Source organism: Eublepharis macularius, chromosome 8, assembly GCF_028583425.1.
Source record: "Eublepharis macularius isolate TG4126 chromosome 8, MPM_Emac_v1.0, whole genome shotgun sequence".
NCBI lineage: Eukaryota > Metazoa > Chordata > Lepidosauria > Squamata > Eublepharidae > Eublepharis > Eublepharis macularius.
Genome location: NC_072797.1, coordinates 121,704,354 through 121,721,880, shown reverse-complemented (window position 1 = coordinate 121,721,880; position 17,527 = coordinate 121,704,354). Strand labels below are relative to the sequence as shown.

Below are 17,527 nucleotides of genomic sequence, written 5' to 3'. Positions count from 1 at the left end.
AAAAGTTTTTATCAGGTCTGCTGGGATCAGATCTTCCCCTGGAGATTTTCCTGAAGCTAAGGAAGTTATAAGATTTCCAGCTTCAGCTTCTGCTACAGCGGGCCATTTCGGTAGCATCTGCACTTCTATGGCAAAAGACCAGTTCCTTAATTTCTGCTTAGCTGGGAGTAGTGGAGACTGGTATATTTTCATAAAATGTTCATACTAAACATTCCCAGGAATTTGGGCTTCTATTAGATAAAGAGATCTACTCATACCAAATGAGACTAACTCCCCAAACTGGGATTCTTTCTTTTCGGCAACAGCCTGAGCCAGCTCATTCCATGATTGCTTGGCATGAGCAGCCTTCCTGCTTTTAAGCAAGATCTTATACTGAGATCTTAATTTAGCTATATGCTGGACTCTAGAGACTTGCGTACTACCCCGGGTGATCTTCATGAATTTAGATATTTTGGCTTTAAATGTCCTACATTCCTGATCGAACCAGCTGTTGCTTGGGTGCAATTTTTGATTTGGAGGTTTGCTGTTGACAAGTAGCGGTTTAAGAGATTGAATTATCTCTTCATAATGTTGGATCGTATTCAGATCTGAAACAAGCAAGGCTTGTCGTTCTGCTTCTAAATTGGGTCTCTTTAAAGCTATTGCTACATCATTTTGTAGCTGTTCTGACCATCGGTGTCTCCTGGTAGCAGGCAGCATATCTTCATTATTTTCAGATACTGGCCTAAAAACCCCCCAATTTGTAGCTTTGACAGAGCTTACCTTTCTATGACTAGTCAGCACAAATAGTGCTAAAGGCAAGGGAATAGGGTATGGCCACAAACAAATACACACACAAATCCAAAACAAAACAAAAACATCTCTGCAAGGCACTCAATCAGGAAAGAGAGACGGGAACTGTGGTTCCATTCTGAACAAATTAGATGGAAATTCAAGGGCCCATAAGACAAAGTTCTAGTTTATGTCAGGATTTCTGTCATCTAGTTTTATTTACTAATTTTCATTATTTATAGTCTTGTCTTTCTCACTGACACACAGGGCAGATTACACAATGTAAATTAATGCAAGCAACAGGATATGGTATATTGAATAAGCAGTGTAATAGGATTAGATTGCAGAAATCTAAGACAAAGTTGAAACAAAGTGAAAGTATTAACATGACGTGTTAAACAATTCAGTAATTACACAGCAGGACAATATAGCAACAGACCCTACCATAGATCGTACTATACATAGTAGCATAGTCCAGAAAGACAGAGGCAGTGTTGTGTAGTAGTTAGAGTGTTGGATCTGGGAGACCCAGATTTCAATTCCTGCCTTGCCATGGAATCTTGCTGGGTGACCTTGGGCAAGTCGCAATCTCTCAGCCTAACATACTTCACAGGGCTGCTGTGAGAACAAAATGGAGAAAAAGGGACTAGTGTAAACTGCTTTGGGTCCCCATTGAGGAGAAACAGTGGTGAATAAATAAAGAAACAAACAGTCCCTTTCCATTTGCTAAAGCATCTTCCTGAACCATTTTGCCTATAATATTGTCCTACTGGAGCCTTCCTGATTTCATCAGGGTGGTACCTGCAGAAGGCCCTGCTCGAACAAAGCTAACATGGTGGAGCATAGGAAGAGAGGCAATGCCACAAGTATGAAGGACCAAGCCCTTGAAGGGCTTTATAGGTGATAGTCAATACCTTGAATTGAACTTGGTAACTGATGGGTAGCCAAAGAGTCACTGCACGCTTCACCTAGCTCCTGATAATAACCGAGTTGTGGCATGCTGCACCAACTGGACTGTCCGAGTTGACTTCGAGAAGAGACCTACGTAGAGTGAATTACAGTAATCTAGTCTCAGTATTATCATGGTATGGATCCATGCGGCCAGATCAGCTGTATCAAGGTAGAGGGCCATTTTCTGGGTTAGACTGAGTTGGAATAAAGCATTTAGAGGCTTTTTGCTTTGTACTATGCTACAATCAGGAACTGATGTATTTTCACATGGGAAGTTTAAACCAGCTTTTTCTTATCGTGCTATAATGTAAATCAGGGTTCCCAACATGGTGCCCATGGGCACCTCAGAACCATGGACACCTTTCCCAGCGCCCATCAACTGTTCTTAGAAAGTGGGTGGGGCTGCTGGCCAGCAGGGTTTCTGATTGGCCATTAGAGATCTGATTGCTGCACAGATTAAAATAGTTTCAAAAGTAGTAGCCAACACAATGTTGCTTTTATTCTCTGTCACTTCTCTTTCCCAGTGTATTTTTAAAATTACCCCTCTTCTCCCTGACACTTGGACTTCCTCTATGGGGTTGGCAACACCCCCTGCAGTAGCCATTTTGTAGTTGTGCCCACCACCCAGTGTCAGAATTCCAAAGGTGCCCACAGGCTAAAAAAAGGTTACGGATCCCTGACGTAAATGTAAAATGCACACTCGTTACAGCACACGTTTTGACTCTTCCATGTTCTGCGCCGTATTAACATTCTCACTTGGCACAATTAGTGGAGGAGAATCTCGGAGATAACTTTTAAGCTTCAGATGCGCAGAAACCAACATGATGGAGAAACAATGTCGCCTCACACTAGAAGGGAGGATTCTTTGCCTTCTGTGAAAATCGTGCCCCATTCTTAAACTGTACTGCCTTTCTGTCCTCTTTGATAGTTGTAAGATGTTGGGTAAATTCAATAAATTAGTCTTTGCACAACTATTCGTATGTATGTAATGAAGATTCTATAGCACACAGGTACAGTGGCAAAGAGAAGGGGTGCTGATCATTACTTTGCACGAAGAATTTAATTTAATTTAATTTATTGGATTTATACTCCACCCTCTCCACATCAGCGGGCTCAGGGCGGATCACAACACAACACAACTTAACGCAACACAACTTAAAACACAGAAGGTCCCAAGTTCAATCTGTTGCATCTCGAAGGCAATAGATGAATTTGTCTATTATTTATTTATTTTATTTTTATATCACTTCTCTTTGGCTAAGAGCTTGAAGCAGTTCACATCAATAATCAATTACATCTACTAAAATCAACAAAACATAGCAGAAATCCAAACATAACATGCAACATAATACAAAACACATAAAAGCACACTAATTCCAGCCCTAGTCTATAAAGCCCTACAGATAAACATCAGTATTACAGGTAATTATAATGCCCAGCAAGTCAATTATGCCTCACAATAAAGAGGTGTTAAGAGCCCAAAGCATGTCAGAATAGTTCGGCCTTACAAGATCTCCAAAATGTCAACAGGTCCTGCTGGGCATGAGTGTCTTCCGACAATACATTCCAGAGGGAGGGCTCCATAATCGTGAAGGTCCTTCCTCTGGCGGAAAAAAGTTGTGTACGCTCACTAACTATTAGTGTGTGATATGTTCACTGATCGTATACCCAAACCACAGTTTGTAATCATGGTTCGAACTGGGTTTGCAAACTCTGATTTGTAGATAACCATGGCTGAAGTTACGATCAGAGGACACACAATGTGAATAATGGCTTCAGCCAGAAGTGGAGTTGAATCTAGGGTTTCCATTTCCATATTGGGAAATTCCTGGAGATTTGGTGGCAAAACCTGGGGAGGGGAGAGCGCATTGCAGGGATGTGATACCAGGGAGTCCACCCTCCAGATCTGCCATTTTTTTCCAGCAGAACTGATCTCTCTGTAGGCTGGAGATCAGCTGTAATTCTAAGAGAACTCCAGGTCCCACCTAGAGGTTGGCAAACCTAGTAGAATCTGGTGCAACAGGGTGATGTGACCAGTGCGCAGTCTCCCATCTCCTGCCCATGGTTAGGGACAGCATAAGAAGGGGACTATTCCAGCATACAGAAAAAGTGAAATCCTGAGAAAGTGAACTTTTGCAATATCCCACCATTAAACCATTTAGGGAAAAAAATATTGTATCCATATTCAGAAGAAAGACTTAGAACACTGATGCATATATCAAAAACTTTTCTTAATAATTCAAAGGGCTTCACATATTAGTAATCCATACAACAGCTCTGTAAGTAGGCTCGTATTATTACCCCCACATTGCAGATGAAAGACTGAGGGTTGCCTAAGGCCACTTAATACATTTGTGGCTGACATGATATTTGAACTGGAGATTTCCTGACTCATTGTCTTAATCACTACACTACACTCGTTCTGTTTCCATTTTCATGCTCTAGTTCAAAGATACAGCAATTGTAGGATTAAACATATTGTGCAAAATCTATGGTAATTTAACAACATTCTTCAACCGAACAAGTCAATAATTTGTACTCCAAAACTATCATTATTTAAGCAGCTTATCCTTTTTAACATGGGGATAAGAAAGAGAAATGACAAACATCAGAGCAGATGTTTTTGATATTTCACATATCTTCATTTTAAAAAAAGACTATGACCTATTTCCAGTGCTCACATTTGTTTGTTTTCACATAGTGCTGAAACAGCGCAAATGAACTTGCAATCCTTTCGCTTTTTTTAAAAACACAGCTATACTATTAAGATAAACCAAGAAAAATAAAGCCTAAAAACTTTAGAAATGTAAACAGGAACAAGCAGTTATTTTTTGAAAAGTAATGTACATTCACAATCACAGTCGATAATGAACTTCATTCATCCAAGCCTCCTTGAGACACAGATGCCACTTTAATCCTACCATAAGGTGAGATCTGTGGACTTCAACTCCATATCTACTTATAGCATGATGCAATGCAAAAGCAGGGCCGTTTCCAGACGGCTTACCTTCTGCCGCTCCATGCCGCAACGTCGCGGCTCGTGCTGGGGCGAACGCGAAATATCGCGTTTTCTCGCGCGAGTTTTGCGCGACGTTGCGCAAAACTCTCACGAGAAAACGCGCTATTTCGCGTTTTCTCCGGCACGAGCCGCGACGTTGCGGCATGGAGCAGCAGAAGGTAAGCCGTCTGGAAAAGGCCCAGGCACACCAAACTGCACACTTGTCTGCTGACAGAATTCTGATCCCATCAAAGCACCGATTGTCCTTAGATTTTAGTCATTTGTACAGAGTTTATGTCGTACAGTTTAAATGGACCTCTTAAAGCTGTTAAATTAGATCCTGTTTTGCAAATGTTAGTGGGAAGTGGCATATTGTAGTTAGTTGCAGAATTCTTAGCATACACACTGATCCTAAGCATATTTTCTTAGAAGTAAACTCTCTAGACTTCTTGGATTTGTGATTTCAATGGGCTTAAGCCATCTATGCAGGATCACAGCCTGAGCACTTTCTATTTTCAAATCATACTGCCAGTAGCTGAGCACACCTAATACTGTTTCTAGCTAATATTTTCTCTCAAAGCTATTATTAGATCATATATTATGGATGGAACCCTCCCAAATTCCCCCCTCCAAAAAACCAAGTAAAATATGAGTGCGGCTACACAGCAAGTGTGACAATAATTTGGGGAGACTGGCATGGAGCTCCCTCCACTCTGTTATCCAAGTGGTCCTTGGGCAAAATTAGTTCTCGACTCCCAAGCATGGTTGTCAAAACACCTGGTGAAAACTGTCCCATTCCTTTAACAGAAATAGGATGGGAAGTTATTTACCAGGTGATGTTGCTTACCTCCATGTCAGAAAAAGTTTCAACTGCCCATTTCCACACAGTAAACCTCAGTTAAAGAGACAGAATATTTTTCCTCAGGCTTGCTAGCAACCCTATTCCCAAGACTGTAAACTGTATGCTGAAAAAGAAGTTGCTGTGTTATGTGGACAAAATCCACAGTATTGAAATGTGGCAAGAGGCCCAATCGCTACCATCACTGCTGGCAGTATGGTATGGATCTATACATTACGTTTGCAACTTGGTCACTGAATTCCTTACTAAATTCATTTTTTATGATGCAGCTGATCATCACCGGCTTAATTTTTTTTTCTACAGCGGACTACAGAGGAGAGTTTAAGCAACCAGTGTTTAGGGAGGGGAGATGTTGTTAATTTTAAATGGAGTGAAGTGTATGCACTTGATAATTTGACATGATAGTTAATTAATTAATACAAATATTTATATCCCACCTTTCCTGGGTTAAAACCAAAGACTGTTTTGTAAGGAATGTATTCAGTTTATTAAGGAAACAATCAAATTTACAGTAGCATTGAATCTAGCTATAGATTTATTGGGTTATTTGCAGAACATTAGTAACCAATCCTAGGTAGAGGTGGTATTTTGTTTAGTTTCAATTGTCCAGAGTCTTGCTGATATTTGTTTGTAAATACTATAGTAAAGCTTTAGTATCTGGAGTGACACTCATGGGAAATGGGGTTGCTTGTACTGAAGTTTATTTCTCTGTCCCATGCCCTACCCAGAGGGATCCATAGCAACCAAACCTCGTCCCATTGGAAATACCATGGCAACTCACCTGTCCCCTTCTGTAGCCATTTTCCACCAGTGGGTGAAGGGATTCCCTCACAGATTCCTCCTTCTTCCTCTGTGTTTCCCATCCCATCCCATCCCTTCCCATCCCATCCAATTCTTAAAGCCAAAAGGCTGATCGACCAGAAAAAGACAGCAATATAACTAAAAAGTTATTGCTGTTCAATATTCATTAAAGACAAACGGTGTTTAATTGTGGCAACAATTTATTTACATACACTTAATGTTATATTAAAATCCAGGTCCGCTAACAGAGTCATGAAATTATAACTAAAAGAGCGAACAGGCTTCATATTCAGGCTTCATAACAGATTACACAGAAAAAGAATAAATGCTCAGTAGTTTCTACTGAAGACTTATCACAGATACCAACTCTAAATCCCCTTTCTTGGCCTGTAAATTGTCTGTGTAAGACTGCAAGTGGAATTGAATTCATTCTTGGAAGATTTTTTTTTAAATATTTTTTTTAAAAAAACCTGGTAACATGGTACCCTAATACTATAGAAATAATATTGTATCAGTACTTTAAGCAATACTGGTATTGATTAAAGTATAAATATCCAAAGTACATGGTCGAACATGCACGCCATTTCCCTTTCTGAAGCCCATGCCATTCTTCCACCAGAAGGTGGCTACTAACCAGACTATACGCACCAGTCTTCCTTAAGGCCTGCAAAGAGTCACAATCCAGACCAAGTGAGTTCAGCTCGTCTATGAGCAGATGAACCTATCTAGGTTTAAAATATGTGCAATGGCCACCCAATGACTGGTTGTTAACATACCCCTCAGAAATCCAGCTTGTTCTCTTCCCAACAAATCTTCTGAGTCCATCCAAGTTTTCTACTTAGTAAACGGCTTGCATAAAGTTTGTCAAAAGATGAAAACAGGCTTATAGGCTTATAATTCTTTAGATCAAGTTTATCCCCTTTTTTATAAATAGCTATAGCTTCCTGTCAGGTCACAGGAAATTGTCCAAAATAATCAATGGTCTGAAACAAGTGTGTCAAAATTGGGGACTACCAAGTGGCAAAATCCTTGATTAAATTAGGTGGTATCCAATCAGGCCCTGCCACCTTGCCCGCCTTTAAATCAGCAATAAGGTTCAAGATGTGAGCTTCCATAGCTGGGGATCAAGTACTATCTATCTTTTTATAATCCAACATAGCCTTGATAGTCGATGGTAAATCTATCACACTAGAACCATTAGCTATGTATAAAGACATAAAGTGTTCCACCCACTCATTACAGAAGATACAATTATCCATATTTTTTTCCTTTGAGCTAATGACCTGTTAACAATCCTCCAAAAGGATCTTGAATCTTACTAGTGGATGTCTCAATCAGATTCGCCCAAGATAGCTGGATAACACAGGACTTCTTGTGCCTAAGAAGGATCCTATGTCTATAGTTTGAGTTGAGATATATTGTTCACATAACAACATTGTTAGGTTTCTTAAATTTATAATCCTTCCTGACTTGCCTCCTACTATTTTGGTACTCTGCATCAAACCAAATCTTTTTGTTTTTCCATTTTGGTTTATTACCACCCCTACTCACCAATAAAGGTTTAATTTGGTCTAACATGTCCTGGAATACCCTGAAAATCTTTTGGACAGAGATAGAAACTATTAGTTTGTTCTTCTTTATGAACATTTCTTCTGAATAAAGTAATTGAGCCGCTTCTATACCAATAGACCAGTTACTGTTGGTATGGCAAAACTGTAATAATTTAAACTACAAAAGAGATTTTAAAAGGGTTATCTTTTTGTTATCTTGCGGGGGGGGGGAGCTATTGCTATTGTAAAAGATGAGGGAACAGCAAAAGGCAACACAAATTCTGCTCGGGAAATATGGATATCAATTCTATCAAGGCCTTGTTTGTGCATGGTAAGGTGTTCCAGAAATGTTGATTCTCAGTAGCAACTCCCACTGTATTTTTCAACCAGTTTCCAGTTAATAGACAAATACTAAAGTGTAGTGCCAGGTGCCTGCTTCAGGCAAGCATCCTCCCACTGATGCCGCAGCCACACCCCTTGCCTGTGAGGCCAGTGGGAAAAATGGAGGGGGGGCAGAAATGATGTCATGCTATGTGCTGACCTCACATCCAAGTGAAAATCCAGACAGAACAGACAGCACTCTAGAAACTCTATGGTAATATCACAATTTTTAAAGTATTAGTTATTATACTGACATCACGTCTGGGTTTTTGCCTGGATGTGACATTGGCGCATTGTGCAACACACGTCCACCCCTCTTACCCGACCCCCAAAGATGTTAGGACTTCCAGGCAGTGGCCTGACATCCCTGCTACACTGTTAGACAAACACTTTAGTGTATACAAGGTGGGGGCCTGCAAAGAATTATGCGGAAGGAGAACAACTTCTAAATACCTGTTTTAGTTCCTCTAGAAAGTACAGGAGGGAAACAAAGACAGAGGTTCCTGCTTCCCAGCCTCCTAGGAGCTGTTTAGCTATTGTTTGCCCCTGAAACAACAGCCCATATACACTCACTGGACAGCTGCCACGACCCGTCACTTTAAGATCTGAGGCAGAATCTGACAGGCCCCACCATCCCATCTCTCTCTCTCTCTCTCTCTCACACATGCACACCCCATCCAACTAAACAGGTAGCCTGACTCACTTGAGCGCTGGCCTGCATATAACTCATTCTTTTTATACTCAAGCGATCTGGGGATGACACAAGTTTCTTAAATTAAAAAGATGGAAAACAAAGGAAGTTGCATGTAACTACTTGTATGGGGAAAGGGGAGCCAGGAAGATTTCAGGCACACAGGAGAATGCAAAACAGAGTGAAAATGGCATGGTAAGCTAATGCAACCTGACTAAACAGGCACCCTATCTTATAGTTCACAGCTCCTGAACCATGTCAGACTTATGTGGGCTTATCCTGCAAGGGAATCCTTCTTCCTTGCTTGCTCCTGGGAAAGGCTAGAGTAATTTTCTCCTCAGACCTTTATCAGTCTTGCTGCAATCACACCCCCTTGCATGGATATTGATCTTTTCCAGCTCTGGCTTGTGTGAAGCCAATCAGTGGACTCCTTTTTGAGGAAAAAAGGGGCTAGGTGATTTGCTGTCCTGTTTCTATCCTGTGCTACATTTATGTGTTCTGTTATAAAAATCTATTAGTGTTCTGACTGTTGAAAGGATTTGACTTAAAAGAAATTTCTTAACTCAGCAATTGTTTCAAAAGTTTGACTGCTAATTTAGCCTCAGAGAACCCATAAAGACCTTGGGTCAGGAGCAATTTCCTCTCATTGCAACCTACCTCGCAGGGTGGCGAGGACAAAATGGGCAGAGAAGAACCATGTAAACCACCCCGATTTACTTCAGGATAGGGTGAGATAGATAAATAAAAACAGAACATCAGTTTCATGTATAGGATAGACACGTGCATGAATCGAAATACAAATCAAATTTCATGATGAATCGGGCCGATTTGTGTATCATGAAAATGTGTTTTGCAGGGCCGCATTTTTCATGAAATCCACAACTCTGGGGGCCAATTCGTGAATGCTTCATGATGCCAGACAGGCTGGTGCCAATCCATTGATTCTCTAGGCATCTCTGGTTATGAACTGGGCCATTGTAGGGCCCCGGGATCTGATGAATCACAAACAACTAATCATTTTATGAAACAGGACAATTTCATGAAAGATCGTGGTTGGTAAATGAAATGAACCACGGAACTCAAGGTTTGTTTTTCCCGTTTCGTGCCCATCTCTAGTATAGAACTGGGACAATTTCGTGAAAGTTTGTGATTTGTAGAATGCGACGTATCACGAAACTCAGGGTTCATTTTTGCCCGTTTCATGTACATCTCTAATATAGAACCATACTTTGTATGTGGGTCATTAAGAGTGGCAGAGAGGGCAGTCATTTTACTATTAGATATAGTGACTAGGATGAGGAGACTTTTGTATTTTGATTAGCAGAGAAGCCAAACACCAATGACTGCAGTGAAATCAATTATAAGACAATTCCAAGTGACTTTTGATGTGTTTGAAAGGAGTCCTGCATCTATGGACAAATGATTCCAAAAACTTGAACTGCATGTGTTCCACCTCTTTCCAAAATTTAACACATCACAAGGTACAGGCACGCCTACTGGAGCTAAAAACACAAGCTGAGCCAAAATTATACTTCTGTGGTTGTAAAAACAGCAGCCATTACATTGTTTCCATGAGCCAAAACCGAGACTCTAAAAATGGTTATATGTATATATTTCTCTGTGATAGCAAGGCAAGAATTTGGGCTTGCAACAATACTTGCAGTACCCACAATTTTCACTGCCAAGCTGAAATTAGATTCCCCAACCTGAAAAATGACTCATTTCAAAGCAAAAGGCACAATGCAGAAAAAATATCTTGGTACTGATGAATGATTCTTTCTAAAGATATGATTTCTTCATATTTTCCAGTAACTTTAAGGAACCAAGTCAGGAGCATACAGAATTTGAGCACATTAAAAACAGTGTGAAACCAGTTTTTCCTCTAAAGCTTGATTTTATTACCACCAAAGAAAGGGCCTTCTTCTATACAGCAGCTAGCGCTGGGAAGACAATTGTTGCTATCTAATATAAGGGACTGGACTTAAGATATTAATGTAATTAGTTTCATTTCTATCCCAACCCTTCCACAAATGCTTAATGTGGGTAGTACATTCATTTATTTACTCCATATACATTCTGGGGTTCTCACTGAGACTCAAAGTGCTTTTCAACTTTAAAAAAATGCAGTAAGAATTGTAAAATACACATAACCAACAATTATTTTATAGTGATTGTAAACAAAATTAGAGAACATAGCACTAAAAGCACACTATAATACAGACAATAAAGCAGGAGTTACAAGACTGAAGACCAATGCACAGGAGTGTGAAAGCTCCTATTATAATATTTTAAACAAACATTTAAGCCAGTGTACTATAATTGTAAGAGCTGAACTAGGATTTGGAGAATCCAGGTTTAAAGTCATACACTGCATGAAGTTTACAGGATGACCTTGGGTGAGGAGCAATTTCCTCTCATTGCAACCTACCTCACAGGGTTGTGAGGATAAAATGGGCAGAAAAAACCATGTAAACCACCCTGATCTATTTCGGGATAGGGCGAGATAGATAAATAAAAACAGAACACCAGTTCAAAAAATATGTTATAATGAAATATATTAGAATGAAGGGCTTTTTTACATGGGTAATAGGACTGAGCTGTAAGGAAATGGTTCAGTGAGATGCACTGGTAAAGGAACAGGCACTGTAGACTACACTACTGTGTACTGCCTTTTGCTGTAATTATGCTCCTACTGGATAGTTTCTCTCCATTGTTCAATATGGTATGTAAATGTCCTTATGTTTTGTTTCAGCACTGTTTCAGCTTCAGCTTATTTCAAACTGGATTTCTGCTTACTGGATTTCTGCTTATTTCAAATTCCTATTGTATTGTTTATTGAATATATTGTTTATTGAATGTCCCAGCCATTGATCACATTGACTTACACTGTGTAATCTGCCTTGAGTCTCAGTGAGAAAGGTGAACTATAAATGACATAAATAAATAAAAAATAAAATTTAAAATATTCTATTTTATTCCAAAATTATTCTGTACGGCAGCCCCATAGAGAAAGTTCCACAGCATTCTAGAAGGTACAGATTTTAACTTCTGTGTCAAAATAAATGCAAAGCGGCACATACAGCAGGAACTTAAAGCACTGATGTATCAGAATAGGAAAAATTGGGGGCAAGGTTCTTCCCAGGGCACTGCATCAATGCTACCTGGCATGTGAAAGGTATATCTGGGCTTCAATGCAACCTGAGCTTCTGGGAATCACCCACAATTACTTCAGCAAACCATCGCAGTCAAACATGTAGAAGAACTAGAAGTTAGTCTCATCAACAAACAAGTAACTTCAGACGCCCATCTAAGGCATCTTGAAAAAGAGAGTGGACAAGATGGAAATAATATGCCTGAGTTTTCCCCGCAATGGGAACCTGAAGTGGCTTGCAACATTTCTCGAATTTTCCTCACAACAACCCCTGTGAAGTAGGTTAGGCTGAGAGTATGTGACTGTCCCAAGTGAGCATCCATGGCAGAGTAAGAACTTGAACCTGGGTCTCACAGATCCTAGTTCAGCACTCAAAACTTCTACGCCAAACTGGCTCTACAGGAAAAGGTGTTTGTGTGTGTGGATCTGGCCATCGTTGCCTTCGGTCTCTTCTTGAACCATGCTAGAGCAGCTGCATTTGACTGAAGGTGACTCCACACCAGTGACTTCTCATGCAACTGTCATCAGTTATACACACCGATATAAAGCTGGTTCCAGAAGATATCGATAACGATTCATGGTTTTCCCATTCTTTCCCTGATACACTCTTAATTTTCCCACAATTCAATTCATTGTGATTTATTTCTATTGCTGATCAACAGAACCACTATTTCTGTGGTGTGGATAGACTTTGCATTAATATTTCACCGTATGTTCATGGTGATGATGTCTGCTTTGATGCAGCTTGCCATTAAGAAACTGCCCCCGTGTTCCAGCCGATTCTTCTTGTTCCTTGCCCTTTTATCACTTGCCCCCGATCAGTGCAACAACAGTTGCAAAAAAATTATTCATTGACCCTATTGCAATGTAAAGAAACAACAGTATTTCTCATCTTACTTGCAGTCTTTATCAATAGCTAAAACTGGGATGTATCCTTGTTGGTCCTTGTTGGGCTACAATCTGGAAGACTCGGGCTTATCCCCTCCTGGCCAAGGAAGCTCACCGGGTAACCTTGGACCAGTCACTGTCTTTCGGCCCACCTTACCTCACAGGGTTGTTATTGTGAGGATAAAATGGATGAAAAAAATGGTGTTCTAAGCTGCTTTGGATCCCCACTGGGGAGAAAAATTGGGTAAAATATTTAAATAAATAACTAAATGGGGTGCGCATTCACAAGTTGCTCCCTCAGAACTGGATGCAGGGTTAGTAAATAGTAGCAGGGATCAGGAGTAGTGATATACCCTCATTGACATCACTTAACAATGGGAGGGGAGGAGTCATAACCTTTAAGGCCCTTAGCAGACTGGGGCCAGCATACCTGCGGGACCGCCTCTCACCATATGTTCCCCGGAGGGTGCTCTGCTCAGCAGACAAACATCTACTAGTGATCCCTGGACCCAAGGAGGTTGGCCTTGCCTCAACTAGGATCAGGGCTTTCTTGGTCCTGGCACCAACCTGGTGGAACTCTCTGTCTGAGGAGACTCAGGCCGAGCAGGATTTGTTATCATTCCACCAGGCCTGTAAGACAGAGATGTTCCGCCAGGCATATGGTGGCTGAGACGAGCGAGCCACCCAACCAGCCTCCTGCCATAAGGGGGGGGGGGGGATATGATCCTCTGGTGTTGCTGCCGTTATCAATCAGCCACCCTGCCCTGCAGATTTGTTGATACTGGAGGGCTCTGCAATATGCGCGCTGCTGTTTAAATGAATTTTTATAACGATGTGTTTATATTTTTATGCTACCCTGTTTGGTTTCATATCTTCTGTTTGTAATCCGCTCTGAGCCTGCTTGTGGGGCAAGTGGAATATAAATCTAAATAAATAAAATAAATGATCAGAACGGAAGCACCTCTTTTGCAGACAGAAAAAATGTGTAAGCTGAATGATTAGCATGCATGTATGAATCCTGTTTTGTAATTCCACATGCCGCTGATGTTGGGATAGTATTGATGAATTTGCAAAGAATGGCCCCAACGTGGAAACAATCCACATGGCGTTGTAACTTACAAAAAGGTCTAATACGGTGAATGTGAGAATACAGACTGTTTAAAGTTTGCATATGTCGGCATAAAACTAATACCCCACACACACATTTTATGAGGCTAGCAATTGTAAATAATAGACAGTATAAATGGCCCTATGATTATTTAGTGTAATTTTTAAAAATATAGGTGTTGCGATTTGCAGAAAAAGAGGAAAGAGCCTAGCAACGTGTGATGGGATGCACAAATATTAGCAAGATGCTAGAGTTAGGACCATTGGAAGATACAACCTCATGTGGAGAAGTTATTTGAAGTGAGATTCCCAATTTGACACAGTAAGGAGATGCAGATTGATGTACCATCTGATCCACTCTGGTTCTACCATGTTTCTTCCTTTCTTATTTTTATCCCTTTTGACCTAAACTCTACTCCTATGCCTAGTTTTGTGAGGTTAGCCTCCTCAGATCAATGAGAACATGAAAAACTGGGCACAAGAGTTCACTGCTGTTGTAGACCACATTTGCCGTACATTTTTATTTATTTGTGTGTTTATTTATTGATTGCCCACCTTTCTTGCTAAAACCTAAGGCAAATAGAGCTTTTCTCTACTTTATCCTACCTTTCTCAAGTTTTAACTACATGGTGCTGTTTACTTCCTTCTATGTCGAGAAAACTCATATAATAAAGTGGGTGGGAGGAGGAGATAATTATTATTACTGCTGTTGTTTATTTACAGTCTACCTTTCTCACTGAGATTCAAGATGGATTACATACTGCAAGTGAATACAATATAATCAATAGCTAAGACATTCACATAGAAAAAAATACAGTATGATCAACAGTTAGGGCATTCAATGAAATTAGATACAATCGGAGAAAGTTGCCCCATTTAACCCACAAAGACTTGTTACGTTGACAATTATACCAGCTATAATGCTTTGTCCACTAAACAAAGGTGTTGATATAGCAGCCTATGGATAGTTTCACACATACCCCGATGAATTCAGTAAACCAAAAGTTGACGTACTAAAAATGGACATAGTCATTAAGATTCTGCTAAGGCTCATGAGGACTGGGAAAGTTATTTCCAAATTTACCATATGCCACATATATGACAATATCCTTATATTCTGTGTTGAATGAAGAATAGTTACCATATGGTAACTAACACAGAACAGAATCGACACTATCTGGCATGCACTGGGAAGGAAGGAGGGAGGGAGGGAGGGAGGATCACCATTTTGCGACTCTTTAACTACCGTGATTGCAAGTGAGTTCAGTCATTTCTAATCCCTCATTAGGAAATACTAGATACAGTAACAATATTGTCCAGGTAAGTGACAGTTAAAGGGTTAAGCTTTAAGCTGGAGTCCTTCGCATATCCAACACCTCAGTTTAGGATGGAAGTTATACATGCAGGGTCTCTTCACTCTTTAAACATCAAAAGACCATATGGCTTCAAAAGAACCCACATTTTAAGGGAACCTACTGCAGAAAAAGAAATACCTAAGAATTCAAGGCAGAAACTTAAACCAAAGCCCCAAACTTTGCATTTAGTTTTCTTAGTGGTTAGAAGCTACCACAATGACTTAGTAGTCGGCGGAGGAATCTTGTTTACTTTACAACAAATTTTAACTTGCAATTCAAACAGGGCGATAAGGGAAAATTGCATTAAACCCAGTCCTAATCAGGTTTCTTATTAGTTCCATCTGGTTCAAAGGGGCTTGCACCCGATCAAGAAAACTGCACCCAAGAATCACCGCCACCAAGAAGCGGTCTGCCTTTAAATTTCCATTAACGTCGCTAGCAGAAGGCGAACGAATCCCACAGTCAAAAAGCCAGAGAGACGTGTCTGCAACTTTTAGACTTGGAGGGAAACAAACAAAAAAAAGTTTCCTTCTTCGCAATCTTAAAGCTCAGCAATACGGATTTTTAAAAAAGCAAATAAAGAGAGAAACAAACGAATAGACACAGCGAACAATACCGTGCAAGAAACTTGGGGGAAATGCAGCCAAGTTGGGTATTTTTTTTGTTTGTTGCAAGGAAGGGATGGATGCCTGGAAAAGCAATCTGCCTGCTTGCTTAGGGGTCCCCAAAGAAGGAGAATCGGAGGGGCCCCAAAGACATGAAGCCAACCCAGCTTCCCCTCCCGACCCCCCTCCCGATTACCTGGCCCAGGAGAGGTCCCCCCAGGCGGCTGCTGCTGCTGCTGCTGCTGTGGCCGCTGCCGCCCCCTCGGAGCTTCTCGCCCAGCAGCCAGCCAGACTTGACCCACAGGGGGCTTCCCGCCCTCGCTGCCGCCGCCGCCTCTCGCAAGCAGCCGCCTGCCGGTGCCTCTTCGCCAGCCGCCGGGCTCACTCGGCTGTGGGGCAGCCGCAGCGGGGAAGCGTCGGTGGCGGCGTCAGCACCATCCTCTGCCCCGGCGGCGCTGTCGGGAGGGCGAGAAACGGAGGAGGCAGCGCCGCGCTTCTGCGGGAAGGGGGAAGAGGGGAGGCTGCCGCAGCCTCCTCAGCGGCGCTCGCCGTCATGGGCAGGGGCAGAAGGAGGCGAAAGCGGGCGGCGGGGGCGCTGCGAGGCCGGCTCGGCGTGCGTGCCTGTGCCGGTGGGTGGGTGGGGTGCCTGCTTGCCGCTCCCTCCTCCGCACCGCCGGGCTTCCAAGCGCCTTTCTGGCCGCTCCCGAGCCGCCCGCCGCTTCTCCCGCTCCCTTGGCGCCTTTTCTCACCTGCCTGTCGCCGCCACACGCAACCGCACACGCGCAGGCGGGCCTCCTTGCGCTTTGCTTTCGCGCCTTTCCTCAAAGTTTCCTCTCAGGACATTCCTGTTCTCTCGCTCTTTCTCTCAGATATTCTCTGTTTAAACCTTTCCCCGCAACGGGGAACCAAAGTGGCTTACAACATTCTTAATTCCTCCTCGGTTTTTATCCTCACAAGAATCCTGTGAGGTAGGTTAGGCAGAGAGAAAGAGATTGCACTGAGGTTAGCCTTGGCAGAGTGGGGGGTTCATACCTAGGCTTGCCAACTCCAGGGCGGATTCCACACACATTGGATAATGCACTTCCAATCTTTATAGATCATTTCGAATGGATTTTTTTGTGTGCAGAGCAAAAAATCCACCTCAAACGATTGATAAAGTTCATTGAAAGTGCAATGTGTGCGGAATCAGCCCAAGTTGAGAAACTCCTGGAGATTTTGTGGTTGGAGCCTGGAGGGGACAGGTTTTTTTATTTATTTATTTTTATTTACGTCATTTGTAGTCTGTCTTTCTAACTGAGACTCAAGGCGGATTACACAGTATGAGGTTAATACAATCCGTACCGAGTAAGTATATTTCAATACAATACCATAAGGTAAACATATACAAGTTTAAAGACACAGCATTAGCAAGGATCCAAG

General features: G+C 41.6%; 1 protein-coding gene across 2 annotated transcripts in view; it reads right to left on the bottom strand.

The window, feature by feature from the left end:
• The window catches only part of LPAR1 (lysophosphatidic acid receptor 1), a 91,647-nt gene extending 74,726 nt beyond the window's left edge, over positions 1–16,921 (bottom strand). Inside the window, exon 1 of one of the 2 annotated variants that reach the window (XM_054987516.1) lies at positions 16,858–16,921. The gene's annotated coding sequence lies outside the window, so the exon portion shown is untranslated. Of the gene's footprint in view, positions 1–16,304; positions 16,653–16,857 lie in introns of those variants that run through there. The other variant, XM_054987515.1, reaches the window with a different exon arrangement.
• Positions 16,922–17,527: the final 606 nt, after the last annotated feature.